Source organism: Primulina tabacum, chromosome 17 (assembly GCF_025594145.1).
Source record: "Primulina tabacum isolate GXHZ01 chromosome 17, ASM2559414v2, whole genome shotgun sequence".
NCBI lineage: Eukaryota > Viridiplantae > Streptophyta > Magnoliopsida > Lamiales > Gesneriaceae > Primulina > Primulina tabacum.
This window is the reverse complement of record NC_134566.1, coordinates 24,734,645-24,743,318: the sequence shown is the minus strand read 5'-3', so window position 1 is coordinate 24,743,318 and position 8,674 is coordinate 24,734,645.

Here is an 8,674-nt window from a genome sequence, read left to right as displayed (position 1 = left end):
AGATACCTAAACCGGGTGTGGACTTCAAGTAGCGCACAACTCTAATAGCAGCTTCCATGTGGGATTTCTTAGGTGCATGTAAGAATTGACTGAGGTTCTGCACCACATAGCAGAGATCTGGTCTAGTGATAGTAAGGTATATCAACTTGCCCACTAGCCTTTTATAAGTATTGGAATCTAACAGTAAAGAATCGACAGCAGCCAGTGAAGCCTCTTGTTGAATAACCGAATCAAGTTCATGACTTGTAAGCCTAAGGTTTTGCTCCATAGGTGTTGTACACGGCTTGGCACCACTCAAACCCATTTCTGAAATCAGTTCTAGTGCATACTTCCGTTGACATAAGTAGATTCCTTCATTAGACCTGGCAATCTCAATACCTAAAAAATATCTTAATGGACCTAAATCCTTGAGATGTATTCTGGAATGAAGAAACAGCTTCAGCTCTTTGATAGAGGAATCACTATCACCAGTTATTATGATGTCATCGACATACACAAGTAACAACACTATGCAATCAGCAGTCCGTTTAATGAATAAGGAATGATCGTGTTGTGATTGAACACATCCTGCATCCTTCATAATGCTAGAAAACTTATGATTCCATTGTCTCGAAGCCTGTTTCAGCCCATATAAGGACTTTTTTAACAAGCAAACCTTGGACTCCCCCTGTCTTCTATAACCCAAGGGCATGTCCATGTATACCTCTTCATCTAAATCTCCTTGTAGGAAAGCATTTGTCACGTCCATTTGATGTAAGCTCCAACCTCTAATAGCTGCTAGGCTCAACATACACCGAATTGTTACAATCTTGGCTGTGGGTGAAAATGTGTCATGGTAAGGACTTTTTTAACAACCAAACCTTGGACTCCCCCTGTCTTCTATAACCCAAGGGCATGTCCATGTATACCTCTTCATCTAAATCTCCTTGTAGGAAAGCATTTGTCACGTCCATTTGATGTAAGTTCCAACCTCTAATAGCTGCTAGGCTCAACATACACCGAATTGTTACAATCTTGGCTGTGGGTGAAAATGTGTCATGGTAATCTACTCCGTGTTGTTGTGTATATCCCTTCGCCACAAGCCTTGCCTTGAATCTATCCACGGTTCCATCAGCTTTATATTTAATTTTGTACACCCACTTACATCCTATCGGCTTCTTCTTGGCAGGGAGATTAACAATAGTCCATGTATCATTTAATTCGAGGGCTGCAAGTTCCAAATCCATAGCCTCTTTCCATCTAGGATCAGTTATTGCTTCATGATAGTATTGTGGTTCTTTTTCAGAAGAAATTGAAGCCAAAAAACTTTGATAAGCTTGATGAAATCTTGAATATGTGAGGAAATTTGAAATAGGATAACTGGACTTGGCTAAATGACTATGGGGCAAAGTTGGACAAGTATAGTCTTTTGTCCAAATAGGTGGTGTTGTACGTCTAGTCGATCGTCGAGGAATTGAAGAAAGTGGCTCAGGAACAGCAGGTTGACATGGCAAAGCAAGGTCATGCTCGACAATGGGATTGTATGGAAAAGGCGAGCACTGCTGTTCAGATTTAGAAAAGGGAAAGATCTCTTCGTGAAACACCACATCTCGAGAAAAAAATATTCTATTATTGTGTAGGTTGAGCAACTTATATCCCTTTTGCGTGTTTGAATATCCCAAGAATACACATGATGATGCTCTAGCAGACAGTTTGTGAGGGATAGTCAAGTTTGTAGCATAACACAAACAAACAAACACTCGTAGGTGATTAAATGAAGGAACTTTATGAAATAAGAATTCATGAGGCGTTTTGTTTCCTAAATAGGGAGTAGGAGTGCGGTTGATCAAATATACCGCTGTCAAAACACAATCACCCCAATACTTCAATGGAACAGATGACTGAAATCTCAAGGCCCTAGCTATGTTTAAGATGTGTCTATGCTTTCTTTCCACAACACCATTTTGTTGTGGTGTATATGGACAAGAACTTTGATGTATTATGCCAAGAGATTGAAACAAAGATGTACATTCCCGTTTAAAAAAATCAGATGCATTGTCGGTACGAATAATTTTGACCGACATGCTAAATTGATTTCGGATGAGCACAAAGAAATTTTTCATGATGTGTAGGACATCTAGTTTAGAATGCATCAAGAAAACCCAAGTTCCTCTAGAAAAATCATCAACTATAGTAAGAAAATATCTCTCCCCATTGTACGTTTCCGTTTTGAAGGGTCCCCAAATATCAAGGTGCAATAATTCAAAAGAATACGAAGTTGTAGAGGTGCTTGTACGTGGGAAACAAAGACGAGTTTGTTTTGATTGCAGACATATAGAGCAATGAGGTATAGAATCACATGAAGATATAAAAGGCAAGAGTTTCATCCTAGCAACAGATATATGACCCAAGCGTTGGTGCCAAAGTGAACTACTCAATGAGGAACACACTATTGTATCATCAACAGTCAACGTATTACAATGAAACTTGGAACTAGAGGTAGGAACATTAGGTAAGGAAGAAAAACCAGAGTGTGGATTGCTTGTATCATCCAAGTGATAAAGTCCGTTCCATTCTCTACCAATCCCCATTATCTGTCCAGTCTTGAGGTCCTGAAAAACACAAAAGTGGGGGTAAAATGTAACATAGCAGTTGTGTTCTTTGGTGAGTTTAGAAACAGAAAGCAGGTTGAAGCGAAAATCTGGTATTTGCAAAACTTTGTTGAGTATGATTGAATCTGAAAGAGCTATAGAACCTGCTCCACTAATAGAAATCTTACTGCCATTTGGCAATCCAACAGTCCCAGAGGATTTAGCTATGGACTTAGAATTTTGCAAGACCAATGAATCTCCTACCATATGCTCATTTGCACCGGTATCTATTATCCAAGGAGCTTTGGTAGAATGAGATAATGATAATGAGTCCTTCTTCCCTGTACCTGCCATATTTGCCATAGGTTCATGAGGAGTTTCTGCATCACACTTTCCAAGCAGCTTTAAAATCTCAGCATACAGAGCCTGACTGAAAATTGGAGTATCTTGAGCCGCTGCTGTTGATGTGCTGACTGAATCACGCTCAACCACATTCGCCTCAAATTGTGGCTTTCTGTTCTTCATCACTTTCGGAGGAACAAATTTACCTTGAGGCTTGAACGTTTTATGGCCTGGGGGATATCCATTAAGCCGATAACAAGTGGCTCTAGTGTGGCCATTCCAATTACAATAATCACATTTGAGAAATTCTTTCTGCTGTGGTTCTCTTCGATTTTGATTAGAAAAAAATACCGTAGCTGGTGTCTCTACAGAGATGATAGCACGATGAGACTCTTCTTGGGAAATTATTGAAAATGCTTGTCCCACAGTCGGTAAAGGAGTCATCATAAGAATTTGGCTTCGGATTTGAGAATAACTCTCATTTAAACCCATCAGAAACTGAAGTAATCTCTGTTGTTGATCATGTTCAATATATTTCCGAGCTGTCGCACATTCACAAGAAGGAAGAGTTACCAAAGAGGAGTATTCATCCCACAGTTGTTTTAATTTGCAAAAAAATACTGAGATTGTACTATCTCCCTGTGTGATTCTTCCAATTTCTCAATGTAGAGTGAAGATCCGCGATCCATTCACTTTATCAAATTGCTCTTTTAAGTCAGACCATACAACAGATACTTCAGTAGCATATACAATGCCTCGAAATATATCTTTACAAACCGTATTGTAGATCCAGGACAGAACCAGGGCATTACACCTCTCCCATTGTTGTGCTGTGAGAGATCCAGAGGCTGGACGCTTACAGGTGCTGTCTATGAATCCAATTTTATTCTTCGCACGCAGTGCAATTAACATCGCGCGACTCCACACTCCATAGTTCTCAGTACCTATCAACTGATCAGCAACTAAATTCATACCTGGGGTGTCCGAGGGATGAAGAAACAGCGGATCGTTGAAATTGGAATTCATCGCCATTTCAAATTGAATCTCCTCTGCACTATTGAACCGGGTAGCCAGCGAAGAGAAAATTTCCGAATTCAATCTCAAGTGAATTCTGAATTGCGCTGATCACTCATCGACTTCGGCGCTCTGATACCATGTTGAATTCTGTAAAACTGGAGGGAAATATCTGAATCAATTATTTTTTTTATTCACACGTTTGTACACTGATGCCCTTTTATACACAATGAAGTAAAGAGAAGTAAAGAAAGCGTGTTATGCAATGAACACGCTTATGCCTATGTGAATATCAACTAATAAAATGAATACTCAACTAATAAAATGAATACTAACTAACAGGCCCCAAAGCGGAATTGACCGGTGGTGGTTGATCGAAGGTTCCTTTAGAGTGGTTTGGAAATACGTGGAGTGGGCCCTTCCTCTTTCAATCGAAAGATTCGATGCAGATAGTTCTGATGGCCCCCATTTCTGCCTCTATCAAGCGGCGACTCACCTCCACAGCCATAGTAGGCATGGTAGCTGTTATAGACACCATGAAATTGAAAGCTAACAATGTGGTTAGTTCAACAGTATCAAATATCCTTAATGTTGATCCCATGACTAAAAAGGAAATCACATCATTTTTCATATGACGCAATGCATTGGATTACAACCATTGAATGAACCTTCAGACAATATCATATTGATAATATTGAAGAAATCGTAACGAATATCATTACAATTTTGATTTCTGGTGTCGGTTAAAAATTGTACGATATGCCAAAAGATTCATTAATTGATGAATTTTAGATATTTTGGTCGTCGATACAAATTCATCCTTCCAAAATTAGGTACTTCTCTTGATAATTATACTTCTTTATCCTTGTTTAGGACCAAAAGCAGTTATGGTTCCTCTTATTTTCTACTAACTAGTCTTTAACAATGAATAAATTAATGCTTGGATCAGATATGTCTAAAATTATAGACCTATATATCTTTTTGATACATCTCTAGCAATACATGATAAGGACCAAAACTATTTGATTGATGGAGTCTGCTGACAAAGTTTAGCAATACATGATAAGGCCCGTGACTCATTCATGATAGATATTGTAATGTATAGATATATGAATATGTATTCATATAACTCGAAAACAAACAATAATCCAGTACCGTATATGATCCATGGATAAAAATATTATTATTTTTTTAATTCCGCCATTTATTGAGTGCTTTGACGTCAATAACAAAATAATTTTACACTTAGTCAACTTCTTAGTGCTATGCTAAAGCTAAAGTCCCGATCCCTTGAGTTGAAAGCAAAAATTATGAGAACATGACAGCCAAATCAACTTGTTAACCTGATACTACATGTATTCACATCTTGAGTTGGAGTTTTGTCTGACGACTGAAAGTTTCGAGTAAGTAAGCTCACAAATCTAAATGGAAACGAGTTCTTAGAAAAATAAAACACAAGTGCCTGAAGCCAAGCTATTGATATGTGATACCCAGGGATGAACCCATCAAGATCCGGCCCAAATTCCCTGCCCATCATTAAGGCCCACAGGTGAATGGCCCATGACAAGCCCATGTATTCTCCTATAAATACCAGGTTTGGGTGTTCAGTTGATGAATTCACTATATTGTTTTCAGCAGCACCCTTAGCTGCTCCCCCATATATCCTCAGTCTCTGACTTGAGCGTCGGAGGGGTTACGCCAGGACACCCTCCTGGCCCCCTCCTAACGGTCTTATTTGTGATTTCAGGCCCAGGGTAATTCTGAAGCCCGTGTCTGGACTAGTGACGCTCGCTGGGATTGGACCCTTAATTTCCCGTGAGTATCACTTGGCGCCGTCTGTGGGAACACTTGAGTTGAGGTGTAGAGATGGTAGGCAAGAAAGGAAGTAGAAGAGCTACCTCAGCATCATCGCGTCCTCGGAGGGGACCCGAACAATCTCATGTTGAGACAAGACAGGAACAACCGCGTCTTGAGACGAGACATGAACAACCTCGTCAAGAGACAAGAACCGAGCAGCCCCTTCACGAGACAAGGGTCGAGCAACCCCGTCCCAATGAGAATGTGGGGAACTTGACCCTAGAACAGTTGGGAGACAATTTATCACCCGGACAGTGGATGAGGCCATAATGAGGAATCAAGAGTCTATGTTTGCAGAAGAGCAAGCCGCTCGCCAGGAGCAAGAGGAAAATGTGGAGGGCAGTCAGAGTAGGGGGGAGGAGACGCGACCCCTCCCAAGTGAGGAAAATCCGGAGATAGAGGAGATGTGGAAAGAAATACAGATGTTGAGGCAGCAGTTGGGGAACAGAGCTGCAGCGCCCAAGAAAGGAAGTCCTTTTTCCCTCGCCATTTTGGAAGAGGGGCTTCCTCCAAATTTCCGACAGTCAAACTTTGGAGAATATGATGGACATACGGACCCCGAAGAACACTTGGGGAGGTTTGAGAATGCGTCTCTGTTGCACCAATATTCGGATGGAGTCAGGTGCAGGGTGTTTCTGGGCACGTTGGTGAGGTCAGCCCAGCAGTGGTTTAACACTTTGCAGCCCAGCTCTATACGTTCTTTTCAGGACTTCTCAGTTGCCTTCTTGCACCGATTTGCTAGCAGCAAGAGGCACCAGAAAAATTATTTGAGCCTGTTCGTGATGAAACAGCAAGAGAATGAAACTTTGCGAGAATTTGTCCAGCGTTTCAACAGTGCAACGCTGGAAATACCAGCGGCTACCCCTGACATCATGATAAGTGCCTTCACACAAGGACTGAGGGGAGGGGAGTTTTTCAAGTCGCTGGTCAAGAAGCCTCCGTTGAGCTATGATGATCTGTTGGCTCGAGCTGAGAAATATGTAAACTTGGAAGATGTCCAACGGTACAGAAGGATGGAGAAATGGCCCGGAGGAAGTAGAGTTGAGGGAGCGGAGAAAGGAGGAAGGAAGAGGGGTGCGGGGGAAAGAGAGGAAGACAGAACTAGTAGTAGAAGAAAATTCTCATCCCATGTTCCCCTGGATAGGAGTCGGGACGAGGTGATGGAGGTGAGGGAGCCCGCGGGGAGGTGGGAGAAGTCGCGAAGGGTTGGGTGCAGTGCTAGATTGCCTTCACGGGATAGACGAGAAGGATCCTCATTCAGGAGTCGACAAAGGTCTCGCTCGCCCCCTAGGCGTGGTCAAGGCCCTCCATGGATAAATCAGAGGATCGGGGAGCAGAGAGGGGAAGGTCGATGTCAAGATGTCTCTCAGGAGCTCGTCGAACCGAGGAGGGGAATGAATGAGGATAACCACCCTACGAGAGGAATGATTCATATGATTTCAGGGGGTGCTACTGATGGAGACTCTGGGCGAGCTCGGAAGGCACATGGGAGAAGGTTGGAGAACTTTGAGATATTTAGGGGTGCAGACTTACCACAAGACCCCGTCATCAGCTTTGGGCTGGAAGACCTCCGAGGCGTTGTGACTCCACATAACGATGTCTTGGTGGTAACGACCACCATTGCCAATTATGATGTGGCGAGAATATTTATTGATAATGGAAGCTCTGTGAACGTCTTGTTCAAGAGCACGTTGGATCGAATGAAGATGGGAGGATTTGAGTTTGAGCCGATATCCACCCCGCTGTATGGGTTTGCGGAACACGTCATCTTGCCTTTGGGTCAGATTGTTCTTCCCCTATCCTTGGGGACTGATTCTCGGCGGGTAACAAAGATGATAGCCTTCAGTGTAGTAGATACCCCGTCAGCGTATAATGGAATTCTAGGACGACCAGCCCTGAAGGAATTTAGAGCAGTAGCTTCCAGTTATCATCAAAAGCTTAAGTTTCCTGTGGGAATAGGAGTTGGAGTCCTGTGCGGGGACCAAAAAGTCGCACGTCGTTGTTATGAAAGAATCGTGAAGGAAGAAGAAAAGAGAGGTCACGAGCATTCGCATGGAAGCTTGAGCTCAGTCTTGCAGTTGTAGAGTCATTCGAAGAAGCTTCTAAATGGGTAACTTTGTCCTGTGGAGGTACAAGAGGAGCTGAGAGGAAAGTTGGAGAATGCGCTGGGTAATGCTCTAAAGAGGCATGGGAACGCTTACCACCTTAGAGAATATCTTTACTTCATTTTTGATGTATTTCGTTCCTGAATTTGTCTTACGTTATCAGTTGATATTTAATAAAGCCAAGTTCTTATATTAAGTTCGTGGTTGTTCTTGTATTATGAGGTTTATATGAATTTTATTTTACATACTTAGGCTGCGCCTAGTAGAGAAGAAGAGTGGGGGGAGAAAAGTTAAATTTTTCCTGCTAAGGCATCGCCTAGCAGAGAAGTAGAGGGTGAGGTGGAGAATATTTATTTTCCTGCTAAGGCATCGCCTAGCAGAGGAGCAGAGTTGGGGAGAAGAAAAATTTTATTTTCCTGCTAATTTGTCGCCTAGCAGAGGAGTTTGAGGGTGAAGGTGAAGAATATTTATTTTCCTGCTAAGGCATCGCCTAGCAGAGGAGTTAGAGGGTGGGCGCGTTGAATTTTATTTTCCTGCTAAGGTCCGGCTTAGCAGAGGAGTTAGAGGGTGGAGGTCTTGATTTTATTTTCCTGCTAAGGCATCGTCTAGAAGAGGAGTTAGAGGGTGGGCGCCTTGAATTTTATTTTCCTGCTAAGGCCCGGCTTAGCAGAGGAGTTAGAGGGTGGAGATGTTTATTTTATTTTCCTGCTAAGGCCCGGCTTAGCAGATGAGTTATGAGATGATGAGGTGAGAGTTTGATTTTTCCTGCTAAGGCCCGGCTTAGCA